Genomic DNA, 14962 nt, shown 5'->3' on the forward strand with positions numbered 1-14962 from the left:
AATGTGCAAATCAATCTTTATTTAGGAAGAGTCAACAGACAGAAAGATGGAGGCTGCCTAACTGCCTGCCAATTTCACTGCTGATGTGCTCGGTGAGTGTCATCACCAAAGACAAATACATTTGTTGTGTGGTTGTTGAGATTGTGTGTGTGTGTGTGTGTGTGTGTGTGTGTGTGTGCGTGGTCTAGTTTGAGGGTTAAAACTTGGGTTTAAGGTTCAATTTAAAATACGGTACAAGTTGAAATATATTATTTTGGATTCTTCATCCTGTCCATCGCTGCAGCTCCTCTTTTCAGCCTCTGTTTGAGACACTTGGTTTTAGCCTCCGTCTCTTTAAGGCCCCTCCCTGTTGTGATTATTTACCTGGCTTTATTAGGGCATGAGCCAGATGAGCCACTCTGTGTGCATTATGCAAACATGGGGCATGTTCCAATAAAGTCAAAGTACAGGCTGGACTACTGTTGAGGCTTTTCAAGAGTTCAGGAACACCATGGGCTTTTAACGTACACAAAAAAACCAATATATATGCCAATGTGTTAAGTGTGTTTGTGAGAGAGAAAGCGTGTGCTTACGCCCTCAGTGCATTGATTTAAAAAGCAGTTAACAGAAATGAATCGAGTGAATGGGATAAATGCTGAGTTTGACTCATGGAAGGATTTCAGACAGCCATATTCTGACTATCACAGCCAGCGCATGTTATCAAATGTCATCATCCTGTCATATGCCACGGTGATACTGTAAGATCTATGAAGTCGCAGAAAAAAGAGGGATGTGCAGCAATTGATCATCTGCTGTAAAGGAGCTGTGGTGTATGTTAGCATGCAAAGAGTGTGATGAAAACCGTTTTCTAGCGTAGCTGTATTTCACTCGATGCAATCCTGTCATGCTGTTTTTATAATGTGGACAAAAGAGGTCAAGGTTATCTTACCTACCTATATAAATCTTAAGATAACTGTTTTACTGTTCAACATCTATATGTGATTCAATATGCAACAATCAATATGCAACAATCTTCTCCCTAGGTTTCAAAATAAAAGCCACAACAGACCTTTTTCACATGTTGACGTCCCAGTTAGTAGAAGCACAGGTGTTGTTAACAATGGCTCAGTTCAGCTCCACACGATCGTGTGACAGCGTGGACGACACCAGGACCCACAAACTGCAGCAGCTACATGGAATTCAGCCATTATTCATTTTATTGTTTACTCTGCTGTGAAAAACTACAAAATCCCAGTTGACCAGTTCCCATTGTTCTGCAGCCAGTGGGTATCACTCACATTCATATTATTAGTGAGTCTGACAGGATTAAATGTCTGCAGTGGCAAAATACTGTAATCTTTATTATTAATAGTATTATTGTACAAACTGCAACTAATGAAGTGTTTTTGTCATTTACTGATTCATTGGCCAGTTATTATGTCAATCCAAGTTGCTGAGTCCAAAAAACAAGGATACTCAGTCTGCTACCATATTTTGGTTTCCCTCCGTTGTCATGTTTAAAAGTCTTTTGAAATCATAACTTCATTGTTTTCAACATGTGCTTTAATATATAGTTCATTTTATATGCTACTGATATTATAATGTTAGACACATGGCACCAGGCACCACACAGCAGGTCAAGCCTGTGCACAGCAGCAGCCAGGTGGCAGGTCGCTGTGCCATTGTGGACAGGTGACTGGCGTCCATCCACAGTAACACTTATCTCACTGGTTAAAAATAATGACAGTGAAGCTGTCCATTGCAGAATAGCCACACATCACCCCGAGTGAAAGGTTCATTCTTGGGTCACACCTGATCCATTGTTTGCACCTCATGGCTGCAGAGAGAAAATAAAGACGCTGATATCATTCTACTTTCAGGGGCCGAGCACCTGGTCACATTTTTCTTACTTTACAAGCACCTCCTGCTCTGAGGAACAAAAACTGATGTAGACAACGCTTCTTCTCTTTCTGCTCATACGGAGGCAGAGTTCTGGTTGCAGCTGCCGTTGTGTAAAGGTATGTGTCACCTAGCAACATTAACCATTGCCGATATCACTGTGAGATGTTCTTTTTAAAACTAAAAATATAAACACTGGATGAAAGTTGGAATAGAATTCTGATTACTATCACAATTACCAAAACTCAAGTTGTGTAGTTTTCAGGAGACTGAACAGATTTTAAATCAGGAGCTTCTGTAGCAGAACATTGTTTCATTTGATGAATATTTCATGATTATTAAAAAAATAAATATGAATCTCCAATTCAGTCAAAGTTTGCCTTTAACTTTGGTAAACATAGACTGTAAAATATTGTTTTTAAGCAAAATTGCTGTCATAAAATATTATCATAAATTAAAATGAACAGGTCATTTAGGATTTCTCATTTTCAAAATTCTCCTAAGCTTGAATAAAGCACTTGAGTAGATGTTTAATCTACAGAGCCAGTGATCCAAAATCCCAAAATAACCAATGTTCTCCATCACACTCTTCACTTGATGGAATACCATGTTGAACATATGTTCTCATCTTAATTTCTGGCAGCGGGAAGCTTCCAAATGGACACAAAGAATTCTGAAACTAAATCCACCGGTTAATCCTGTGTGCTGCCCGCAGCTGCCTCCACAGCCTGCTGGGTCATAAGCTCCGATAAGATATCCACCATCTGTAGTCCCATCGCAGCTCAGGCTGTCCAGCACCTGCACACAAATGAGCTGGGAAACACTGACTTCTCCCCAATCTTAATTAGAAACCATCAATATGAGTGGGATGGGTCTGGAGAGAGCTGCTGCAGTCAGAGCGCAGAGGGTCAAGGTCGGGCAGGAAAACAGTTCACTTAAAAATTTAATGTCGGTTTATCAGCCACACAATCCACCGTCCATAAGATTGTTCCTGCTGCAACTTTAAGATTTAAGACGAGAAGTTCCAGGGTTTGGTTCACTGGCTTGAAAAACAAAACAGGATGATCCACTGCATATTGTGGTGAGTCATGCTTAGCCATCCTTGGAATGATACTGGTGATAGAAAAAGTGCAGTTACATTTAAAGAAGTGGGTGCACACTGTTTTCACTTGAGTCAGACCAATACATTGGTTGACCAGTAAAATGGGCCGATGTGAGCCATTCACAGACGTGTCGATATCTGCTAAATGTTTGCGGACGTGCACCAATATAAAAACTTTAATTTAAATGAACAATGCAGAAAATATTTGCATTTATGTTTACTTTTTACGTTAGAAATGATGTTCACTTTCTTAATTCAAGTTCTACATATTTGATTTTGTGTTTTTATAATAAAGTTCATGGGTAAACTGTGAAATATCAAGCCTCACCCACTCACTTGTACAGCCAATATGTCGTTATTATGTGGTTATTAGATCTTTAATGATAAGCTGATTATAATGTTTACGTAACTTAATTAGATGACAATAATTTTCTCCTCATCAGTTTATGGGTTGCGGTGCTGCCTAAATCAAAGCAGTGTGAACACAGTCAGCGGGAGTATGACATTTATCAGTGCAGAAGAAAAAACATTGAATGCTAAAGCTAATACTAAAATGAATTATATGTTTAATCTAAAAGTTGATCTCAGATGCCCTTCCTATAACTCTTCTTCTGGTAAATTCTCTTGACCTCAGGCTAAACATGGGTTTAACATGACAGCTGCATGTGCACCAGCTCAACAGATGCAACGGTTTCTTCAGCAAACACACGACAGCCACAGGTGCTGCAGGGAGAGTCAGATATTATCAGATCCTCTCTCTATTAATGGCAAAGTAACTTCTCCACTAAACCTTTGCAAATGGGTTTGAGCTCACAAGTCTCCCTGTGAAGGACCTCCGGGCGTCTTACATTAATAAAGACATCAGAAGTGCCCTCACTTACTTTGTAGCTACGGCTCTAAATGAGCAATGATTTCTGGGAGCAACAAGAAGACTGGAGACTAATGGGACATAGATATATTGATCTCACAAATTCTGGTAAACCCATTTCCTGACAGGTTACACAGTGGATCTCTCAATGAAACATGGCTCTATCTCCTGATGAAACCTCCATGGAGGACCCTTCTGTAAAATGAAGAGAACAGGTCTTCAGCGACATATGCATCACCTTGTAAGCCACCAGTCAATACTTCTATGTGAAGGTTAATCTGAAGACGTTGGAGAGATCAGTCTTAATCTGTCTGCGTGATTCCAGCCAGTGAGCTTTCACTGCTGCTCAGAACACTGAGCTGAAAATGAGAAATGATTGGATTTTTGTGGTTGGGACCAAAAAACACTCTCTCTTTCTTGCTTTGCTTGCACCCACGAAGTGAAAAGCTGTAACTAGGTTTTGCTAATACAACACAGCGTCGTCACCATAACGACCTAAAGTGGCTCCAATAAGACTGAAATGAAAAGCACAAACCTTGGAGACATTCTGGCACCTTTTTTTCTCCTGGATGATTTTTGACAAAAAAGTCAGCTGAATGTGAATCTGCCAATTTCTCTTCACTGGAGCAGCTCCAAGGTTCTTTTTTCCCTTTCAGTGGCAACACAGATTAAATCCTCTCTAAGGGCTCCAGCTCCAAAGATTCAGAAATGCTGAACAAAAATAATATTTTGATCAGTTTTTTTTTTTTTGCTTCAAGAGTAAACTCTTGCTTGGCTGCACACACACACACACACACAGAGGAAGAGTCCGAGACAGTACAAGTACCCATAAACCCCTAAGCTTTGCAGGTCCACTTAGTAGAGAGCAACTAATCCAATCAACTACAGCAGCTAATGCACAATGAAAGCAGAGTCGTTTACTTGAGACGCCAGTCGGCCACTTCCTGGGTGGACGAGGGAGAAAGGGAAAGGAAGAAGAGGAGAGACAGAGACGTTTAGAAATAAAGTTTGAGGATGAAGAGATCAGGGCACATCAGCCAGCGTCGGTCAGAGATCTATATCACACTCTTCTTTAGCCGCTTCCATTTGTCTTTTCACTCTGGTTGGTATTGACTTCAGCTCCGTCTTTCTCATTTCATCTTTCAGCAGTTTACAGGCTCTCTCCATCAGCTCTGTCCATGCTTACCTCACTCGCAGCTCAGTCTCTTCTTCTGAACAATGTTTGGAGCTCCACCACGTAACCGCTTGCTCCCCGGGCTGACTCAGTCTCTCCGTCCTCCAACACCTGCTGTCGGAGATCAGCCTCTCCTCCTTTCACATGATGCTGAGAGCAGCCCTCCCTCTCCGTTTCACCCTCCCTCTCCGTTTCACCCTCCCTCTCTCTTTCCTCTCTCTCTTCGGTCTCCTCACATACATGCGTGCTTTCTCCTGGCTGTTTTTATTCCGAGGCGAGCACTAATGCACTCCTCTCTCTCTCTGACTCCTTCTGTCCGTCCCGATGTCTCCCCTTTGTTTGCTTTTCATCTCCACCTCCCTTAATTTTTTTTCCTCTTGATGTGTGACAGAGTGTTATCCATTCAAACTGTGGGTGTTGCTTTGCTTTTGCACTTGCCTCAGTGAATCTGCTCATTAATAACAGAATCCGCACATTCAATGGGACAAAATTCTGCAGGCGGATGGAGGCTTGAAAGCAAATTTTTGAGAGTCTCATTTGGGAGGTGACATCAGATCTCTCCGTCCTATAATCTGCCTCGTTTCTGACAGCTTGTTCCCACATCATAAAACACCTCCTGCATAAAATAGCCCAACTATCCCTTTGTCCATTTGACACATCAGTGGCAGGCAGTCAGCTGAAAAGCTCTCAAATGCTGCACATTTTGCAGCAGGCTCACACATACTGGGGAAGAAAACACATGCTCAGCCCAAAGAGGAATAAGCACATGTCCGTGTTGTCCAATGATTTACTAATCACATTTTCGCTATTTTCCTTCTTCTGTTTGGTGGGAGGATAAATCCTCATGCATAAGACAGTAGAATATATCACAATACAAGTAATCTGTACAGAAACCATACAGCATCTACAAAAAACGTTTTAAAATGTAAATTACAGTTGAGAATCCTCTTATATCCCCAGTCAGTGAGCAAACACCTCCTCCAAGGCCCAACAGTCCCCTAAAGAGACCACGTTTGCACCAAATCTCAAAAATGTTCAAAGTTTTTCATCAAGATCTATGAAATATTCTCTATTAACAAAGTGATGGGAAAAAAATCATGTATGTGGAGCCAAAATCAATTTGAATGGGCTCTTCCCTGACCCAAACTGCATCCTCCCACCGACAAACAGACAACATTGATTGATGATTAAAACTGTGTCACAGAAATCTCAGCTTTGTATCTCTTTAACACAAGTCCTGCATGCTGGATAAAACCAAATATAAAAAAGATCAATACCTAATGAATCACACATCTTACCAATAATGATCCATTTTTTGGAAAACAGTGTCAGAGAAGCTCGCTTTCCAAAATGTTATGCCAACCCTTCCTCCTCCTCCTCTTCCTGTACTTCTCCTCTGAAACATTTCCTCTGATGACAGATTTAGCTGCTTGCTAAGGTTCCAGTTGTAGATCCACGAGGAGTCCCGAGCTGCAGAAAATCCTAATGGTAGTAGTGCCAATCGATAAACCAAGCTCCAGGCCCTGAAACAAACCTATAAGGGGAGTGAGACAAGCCTTTTGGCGATCTGTTCCACACCCTCCTGTGAGTGTAATGTTACAGGTAGCCCAGAGCTGGGTTAAGCAGATACACACACACACACAGGCAAGTGTACAACAATGAACCGGCCACAAAAAGCCTGTTTTCTTTACGTTTAACCGCTCAGGATGTTAGCTGACACTGGATAACCTATGTTTGTGGTTTCCCAGCAGAGGTCTCAGGTAAGCTGCTCTACCACTCACCCGGGGGAGAACAGGAATCACCTGGAGAAAATCTGAGCCCCACACAACCAAGAAGCAGCATGAAGAGTGCAGGTTAAATACGATCAACACCCTCTGCCTGTGTCATGCCTCTGAGTCGCCAGTGGGCTGGAGGTGAAGATGAAACTGGATCTTTTCTCACACACAGCAGAACAAATGGGAGAGTCGGGCCAAGTCAGGGGGAGGTCGACTAAACATGTTTTTTTTTTTCAAGTGAGTACATGGAAATTCAGGATTGTCAAGCTAATTAGATGGTGTGCACTTATAAGAGCAAATGTATGTGGGTCATGCTCAGACTCCTCTGACTCGGTTTCTTCCATTTCTATTTCTCATTTCATTAGTTCCATCCCCCTCTCCGTCTCTCACTGTGACTGTCTGCCTCCCACTCTATTCACAGTCTTCTCCTGAGGCAGCTAAATTTATGTACACACCACTAAACTGCAGAGAATACTCCTTGACAACAGCACGAGTAACACTTTCATTAACAAGAGTTTTGTCCCCGTGACACCCAGAACACCCACACCCCTCGTGCTGAAGTCCTCCTCCTCTCAAACCCAATTTCCACTGCTGAAAAAGCCCACTCACATCTGGCACTGCCTGCAATGGGAATGGACACACTTGGCGTTCACTCATGGGTCATTGTTTCTCTGCAGTAGACGCAGGCTTTAATCTACAGTGATGGAAATATAACACCGAGGTGAACACACTAATTTCTCCTTCTTTCTAAGTCTAGGTGCCAACGTTATGACATTCATTGAACGTCTGGGCGTTGGTGTGTAAATAGCCATAAACATTTACGTACTTGATTTTTACATATTTGTAACAACACGCAAGAGCAATTTTTATAGTGCAAAATGCAAAACTGCAGGATGGTGAGGTTTCTGATGCGTTGGCTTGAACATTGAAAAGGCAAAACTCCTCTACTGGCAATGGGAAAAGAGTCAATGACTTTTTTTAAGTGGGTTTATACCAGCATGCATTAAACCTGCATACCTGCTAATTTTGGCATACAGAGGTAGGATAACACTATGGGGTAGATTCAGCTGCATCCAATATTCTTTTCATCATGTCTGCAGGTTTTACTTTAGTTCCACTCCTTTATCGAGAGTGAGTTTGTTATTTAGGGTGTAGTGACACTTGGAGTGTAGCTGGATCCTTTGTACTGTGCAGTTGCTATTTTAAGCTCTATCACAGCTTTGCGAATGGGTGAAGCATTTGAGATTCTGATGGATGCAAAATGAAACGAACAAGTTGTTTTATTACAGAAAAAAAATCATAAACTTTGGTTTGGTCATTTTGAATTGTGCCTGTATCTGCTTTAAAGAATGTAAACCCTGTTGGTCAGCAGGTTAATGCAACAGTTTGAAAAGTCTTTCTTGGTTTTAGAAGGTCAGTGCCAAAAAAGCAGAAATACTGTGCAACTTCACCGAGTCTTTGAATAACAAGGTTTCCATAACTGTGAGGATTTGTGTCAAGGAGACAGACACTAAAACATTTTTAAAAAAATGTTTACATTCTGCTATTGGTTTTCCTCTTCTCTAATGATGGAGAGCTGGTTGCAATGATATTAAAATAAATGAGGCAATGTACCGACAATGGAGATGAAAAAGAATGCATGCAAGTTCTAATGTAAACAATACAGGATGTACTTTTTTTTTGAAAATGGCTTTGCAAATCTTTTATGAGGGTGTTCTCAAAACATTTGTCAGCCATTAAGGACACACATCATTAATTTTGGTGAGAAACACTTAATATAAATATAACTTTTGCTTGATTCCAAAAATCCTGAGTGTACTAAAAAGCAGGATAAGTGGCATTAGATGAGTTTCTACTAAAAATGTAATTAACATGTGGAGTCTTGGGATGCAGGGTTTAACCTTGGCTGTCGTTCCCCTCACGGCTTGAAAGGTGGGAGAGGAAGCAGTTCTTCACCACAGCTACAGTGCTGTCAGCACTCCCAGAACCCTGCTGGCTCCCATAATTACCTTGCTTGTGGGTGGCCCTATATTGATCTTGGCATTGTTAAAGCTGGACCCAAACTGGATGTGAAACCACAGGACAGCCAGTGGAGCAGGTAGCATATGGAAGACATGCTGTAGCTTGGCCATATTTCAACTACACAGTGCCCTGATTTTTTGTCAGGCTATCAATTGTTGTCTTGACCGGTTTCATATGATATATGTGTAAGCACTACATCTCAATTTCAATGTAATAGACAACACTGATTAAAACTAGAATTACCACCCTGTTGTTGCATGCCTCCGCCAACCAGAGAAGTTTCAGTCTACATATCATCATTTGTGAGGCCACTGCGACCTTGACCACCCAAACCTAATCAGACAATCTTCCAATCTAAGTGAACATCTGTACCAAATTTGAAAGAATTCCCTAGATGTGTTCCTGAGATATCATGTTCACAAGGCAACAAATGTTTGTGAGGCCATAGCACCCTTGACCTTTGAGCACTAAATTCTAACCAGTTCATACTTGAGTCAAACTGAGTGTCTTTACCAAATACAAAGAAATTCCCGTAAGGTGTTCTTGATATATCATGTTCACAAGAATATAACAGATGGACGAACAATCTGAAAACATAATGCCTCCGGCTACTGGCTGTTATCGACGTGGAGGCTGGAGATAGATGCTAAAATGGAAATGCTCATATCCATTCATTGATTGCCTGTATAGTGCATTTTGTGCCTCGGATGAAGTTGACTTGGACTCTATCCCAGCATGCAATTCAATTCAATTTTATATAGTAGCAAATTACAAAGAATGTTATCTGAAGGCACTTTACAGAGTAAGGTTGAGACCTTAAAGTGTTACAGCAAGAGACCCAGCAGCTCTCACAATTAGCAAGTACAAGGGGAGGAAACCCTGAGCAGAACAGGACTGAGGATGAGCTGCAGTTCACCGGTTAGGTTAACAGGAGATAATAGAGGTAAAAGAGAGGGAGAGAGAAGACAGACATCAGGAACAGTTGCATAACTATATTGGGAAAACTACACAGAGGTCACACAGGCTTGTATAAACACAATCACATTCAAACTAAATAGGAAAATTGCCTGATTGTGCATGTTTTTGTAAATATACTTCTCAAATCCACAGTAAACTGCACCAAGATTATAATAATTTTACGGTTAAATGATGCCTGCTGGCTGTACTACACACTGACTTGGTGAAGTAAAAACTCAGAAGTACCTTTGTACTTGTAAACAATATTGTCAAATCAATATGCACATATGAATAACTAGCATAGGCAGCATTCAATTTAATGCTATTTCATTTCCGTATGTGTACTACTCTCAGGGACTCCCACATCTTTCTGATTAGGTAAAGTAAGACACATACTATAGATTACTCAAAATTAAACTTCTGACAATGTGTCCTGGATCGCCTGGACAGTAAGTGCAGTGGGCTGCAGTGTCTCTCAGTGGCCCAGTGACTAACTGGGTGAGTAGAGTCATTATGTGGACATGCAGGGCTGTCAGCTGCTGCAGCATTGTGGATGGAACAAACACACACACCCAAACGGAAAAGAGAAAACACAGTAAACAACCCAAATAACTTCAGGCAGAGAATAAGGCTGAGAAACTGAAGATGCTGATTTACAAATGAAGGATTACCTATAACGGCTTAGTTTTTTGGACACAGCCGGCAAATCTGAATTATATGGAGGTCGTGAAAAGAGTATCTCAGGACGGATAAGTCAGGGTTTGGGCTGACAGACTGTGTTCGGGTTGGAATGGTGCAGTTTGGCAGGTGGCTGAATGGTTTGGCGTGGTGAGTGGGTTTGTGGCATTGTGAAATGAATGGAGTGGCTGGAAAGGCGCTGGCAGCTTGGTGCACAGGAGATTACAGGTTAGTGAGAGGAACAACACGAAGAATAAACTACGCATTAAGAAAGCACTGAGCAGGCTTAAAAATCTAGCGAGGGGGTGGACAGATAGCCGGGTGTTTGAGCTAAGACTGATGAGGTGTGGACCGGAGCCAGGTAAGCCACACCCACGACACAGAAACACATATACACCATAGACTGTATATAAAAATGGTTGTTCTGGAAACTAAGTGCCAGAAACCTGTATTCTGTTGAATGACCAGCAGAGGGCGACACCACTAGTTGCAAAAAGAAGTCAACTTCTATGGACGTCTATAAAATGAAGTTTCAACAACGGCCGAACTCTATGAGGAGAGACCTTGTGAGTTGCTAAGTTACTGCAGGGATGTAACTTCATATGGGCACAGCGACAAACAGCTGCTTTTGCCTCTTTCTTAAGAGACATTATCAAAACCTCCTCTACATTTATATTCAACTCGAGACAAGGTCATTTACATCGTGTTATTAGCCTCAATATCTTGGAGGCATGTTATGTTTGTTTCTGTTGTTGTATTACATCTGAAGATTTGGTGACTACTTTCTTCAATTGTATTGAATTCTGATGTAACACTGTTTACCCCTGAGACCTCAAACACTTAACCCACCCCCCCATCAGCATAGTGGTGAATAGATAATAAGTGAATTTTCTCTTTAACATGTATGTGAGCAGTGACAGTTGCATGGTTTAAAACGCACGTATCTCTTTGCGTCCGTACAGGCAGTATTGTAAAATAGATGATAAATCACGGTATGCATTTGGGCAATGATGCTTTGTGATTGACAGCTTGTACCAATGGGTGCAGGTCGCAGGTTTACTCCTCCATATATGGCTGCTTCTGGTTTCAAAAAAACATGATGGCGCTGGCCGAAATGCCAAATTGTTCAATCTGCATATCTTCGGACGGTGGCAGGAAGGAGACAACCCATGTAGTCTGTGGAAGAAGATGTTAACTCCACACACAGAGCGGCCCTGGCTGAACTGAGTGAATCCTGTGAGGAGACAGTGCTAAACACTGCATGACCGTTCCGCCCCTTATACACAGACAGAAGAGAGGGAACAGCGAAACAAAAAATAAAACAACAACTCGTGGTTGGAGCCGTGAGCTGCTGAATAAGAAATTCCACTATATGACATGAGAATGTTGGACCATAAAACCAGCGTACATGCTTCATAATCGATTCGTGTTTCATTTACGGGCTCGAAACAATGAAGTGCGTTTATGGTTCTGTGGGAAATCGAGAAGAACAGAAACCATTTGCCACTACTGACTACACACCGAGTGTTCATGAGTCATGCTGTAATTTTCTATTGGAAAAATGACATAGTCTTCAACATTGTTCAGACAAAAGAATGTCAACTACAGTCAGTTATATTTAGAAATGTCTCTGATGACCCTGGCTTCATTTCTGTCATCATCTAACTATTGAATTAAATCATGAACAACGGAACACAATGCAAACCACACATGCCTCAGTGAAACAACTGAAAGACTGACTAATCCCACTCAGTGAGGTATATGTAAATGAAGTGTCTCCTGAACTGAGATGTAATAGGGCTTGATTACATGGAGTCGACCTCCTGATAATGTCAAATGGCCACATTAGCAAGCAACATTACTCCCTCAATACGTCTGAGCTTTGCAATTAATTAGCAAAATACGTCTAAACTAGCTAATGAAGCCAATGAAGCACAACGGGGAGGAATGTTGTAACTGCTGTTTTAAATCATCTGCAGGGAAATGGAGAGGGGACAAAAAAATGTCATTTGAATGCAGAAGCACATCTATATCACAGTGTCTGAAAGCTGAGCATTATAACCTTTGATAAAAAGTATGACAAGAGGGGGGGGGGCACTGCTTCATAAAGATTCTAGCATGCATTCCTCTTTCCTCATCTACCATGGCAGCTGCTCTAGAGCATGTATTTGACTGAACAGGTGCACTGACTAACAGGCAAAGCCCATCTGCTAAAATAACCTCCATCATCGCTGCGCTGCTCTTTCACTGTGTCCTCTGCACAACCTTCGCAGGCAGACCACGTTGCGGCTGCACCGGGTCACAATGTTTTGCCCTGTGAACCCACTGAGGAGCAGATTCACCCGTTTGGGTCACAGCAGGGGTCTCTTCTCTGCCTGGTTTTGATGCGGCAGCAATAGCAAACAGTCAGTCTGTCAACATAGAAAACATTCTGAGCCTCTATTGCTTTTTATATCCAAGATGAAACTCAGCTGGTTTGACTTTGTGAAACAAGTATTTTGTTTTTATTGCAAGCCTTTAAACATCAGTTAGATTCCATCCATCCATCAGGTTGTTGTGGCAGGAGCTTACTCTTCTCATGCCTTTCACCAGCACTGCTTTTCCAGCTCTTCCTGGAGAATCCCATGGATCCTTTAAAAGTGATAGAGCACTATCTCTACTCCAAGCTCCCTTTAAATGTCCAAATGCTGTACCCTGTTAGACAAGATCTGATTCTATTCCCAAAGCTCATGACTACAATCGATTGTTAAATTTGAAAGCTTTGCCTTCCAGCTCCCTCCTCACCACTACGGTCCAGTGCAGTGATTGCAATTCTGCTAACGCTGCACTATAATCTGCCTGTTGATCTCACACTCCATTATACCTTCACCCATGAACGAGTGAGATCTTTTACCTCCTTCACTTAAGGCACTTAAGTTCTTGCAGTGGTGGGAGCTGGAGACCTCGCTGACAGGGGCCTCAGCCAGACATTCCCAGGTCAACCTCACTACACATCTGGGTTTACCAGGTCTGTCCAGCTGTTGGGGATTAGCTGGTGCCCTGACCCTTTTCAAAGCCTTGGGTGTTCTGGTACCTAGTAAATGTATTAAACACCCTATACACAAAATTGTTGTTTGTTATGGCCACTCCATGATGAGTGTAATAATAAAGACAACACACAGGTTCAGATCAGGCAGGTCGTTTCTACCAATGATCTGCTTCAGGTTTCTCATTCATTGCCCAGAGGAGCAGTGAAGTCTCCAAGGGCGACAACATAGTCCCCAGTTGTTGCCCTTTTGAGGACCCTCTCCAGATACTCCAAACGTACGAACAACCTCCAATGGAACAGAGGCACCTCTTTTGCTCTCTGGGGATAACTTGAAAACATCACTGCTCAACTGGGGCTTGTGAGTATGGAACCTCACAAAAGACTCCAAGTCGAATATTGTTATGTTAATTATAAGTTTCATAGGAATGCCACATCTCTAAAATAAATCACAACTAATGGACAAGATATCAAATATGAATAAAAGAATAAAGCACTGAATATTTCATTATGATGAGACTTGGGACCCGAGTTGAAAAATGTGATCACTTACTCCAAGAGTGAACTGTGATATACTCATGTAATAAAAATATTGGGCTGACTTTGATGAGTACAAAGAACATGGCTTATCAAGCAGTGGGGGACAGAGGGAGCGAGAGGTTGTGGAAGCTGCCTGAATGTAATCTAGTCTTGCAGGTGCCATGGTTCTTAATAGACATAAAATCTACCTCAGTCAGTGTGTATGGAAGAAAGAATGACGCCAGAGGAGGCTGAAATGATGCAGAGCCACAGATGAACCAGGCAAGACATTTACAGTCTAATCGAGGTGCTCACAGACAAAGAGGAAAACACAAAATAGTTATACCCTAGTATAATGGTGTGCGGCAGCTGGTGAGCTTAAAGAGTTATGCAGTTTCATTAAGGGATGGTACTCAATTACAATGAGGAACTCTGAAACATTGTCACTAATTATTTCCCGTTTTGTGAGGAATCCGGAATAAAAATTATACTTTCCACCCACCATGCCATACGCCAATACCGTAGCATGGTGGTAACGATCAGTTGGTGTGGGTGTGTTTTAATTGCACACTGTCCCTTTACTAAAATTGATATTCTGGCATCAGGGGTTTGCCTTGACGCTGAGACTGTGGAATGGTTCAATTGACATCACGATAAATTCACTCTTTCCCGGCAATCACACTCTCAGTTCATTTGAACATCTGTGAAATGTGAGGACACCAGGAAGCAATGAGGGGGTGTGCAACACAACATTAGAAAGACAGCACTAATATCTTTTTCAGAATGTCCAATGCGGCAAATGTTCAAATGGTGTATTTGTCCCAGCGACAGCGAAGCCATACCCTGACTCAGTGTGGGATCTTTGTTTTTTTCCATCCTACAGTTGATTTTTTTCTCTTCCTATTTGATCGAGCCTCACGACACAGATGCCATATTAGACGCCACATATCCACAATTAAAGCCT

The 14962-nt window shown here is 41.9% G+C and overlaps 1 protein-coding gene across 7 annotated transcripts in view; it reads right to left on the reverse strand.

Moving 5' to 3' along the window:
• The window catches only part of rap1gapb (RAP1 GTPase activating protein b), a 92718-nt gene that overhangs the window by 35801 nt on the left and 41955 nt on the right, over positions 1–14962 (reverse strand). For 3 of the 7 annotated variants that reach the window (XM_069533687.1, XM_069533674.1, XM_069533659.1), the window contains exon 1: positions 5035–5209. The exons of 3 other annotated variants lie outside the window; for them this stretch is intronic. The gene's annotated coding sequence lies outside the window, so the exon portion shown is untranslated. Of the gene's footprint in view, positions 1–5034; positions 5210–6803; positions 6917–14962 lie in introns of those variants that run through there. One more of the 7 variants, XM_069533680.1, reaches the window with a different exon arrangement.

Source organism: Paralichthys olivaceus, chromosome 2, assembly GCF_024713975.1.
Source record: "Paralichthys olivaceus isolate ysfri-2021 chromosome 2, ASM2471397v2, whole genome shotgun sequence".
NCBI classification, from domain to species: domain Eukaryota; kingdom Metazoa; phylum Chordata; class Actinopteri; order Pleuronectiformes; family Paralichthyidae; genus Paralichthys; species Paralichthys olivaceus.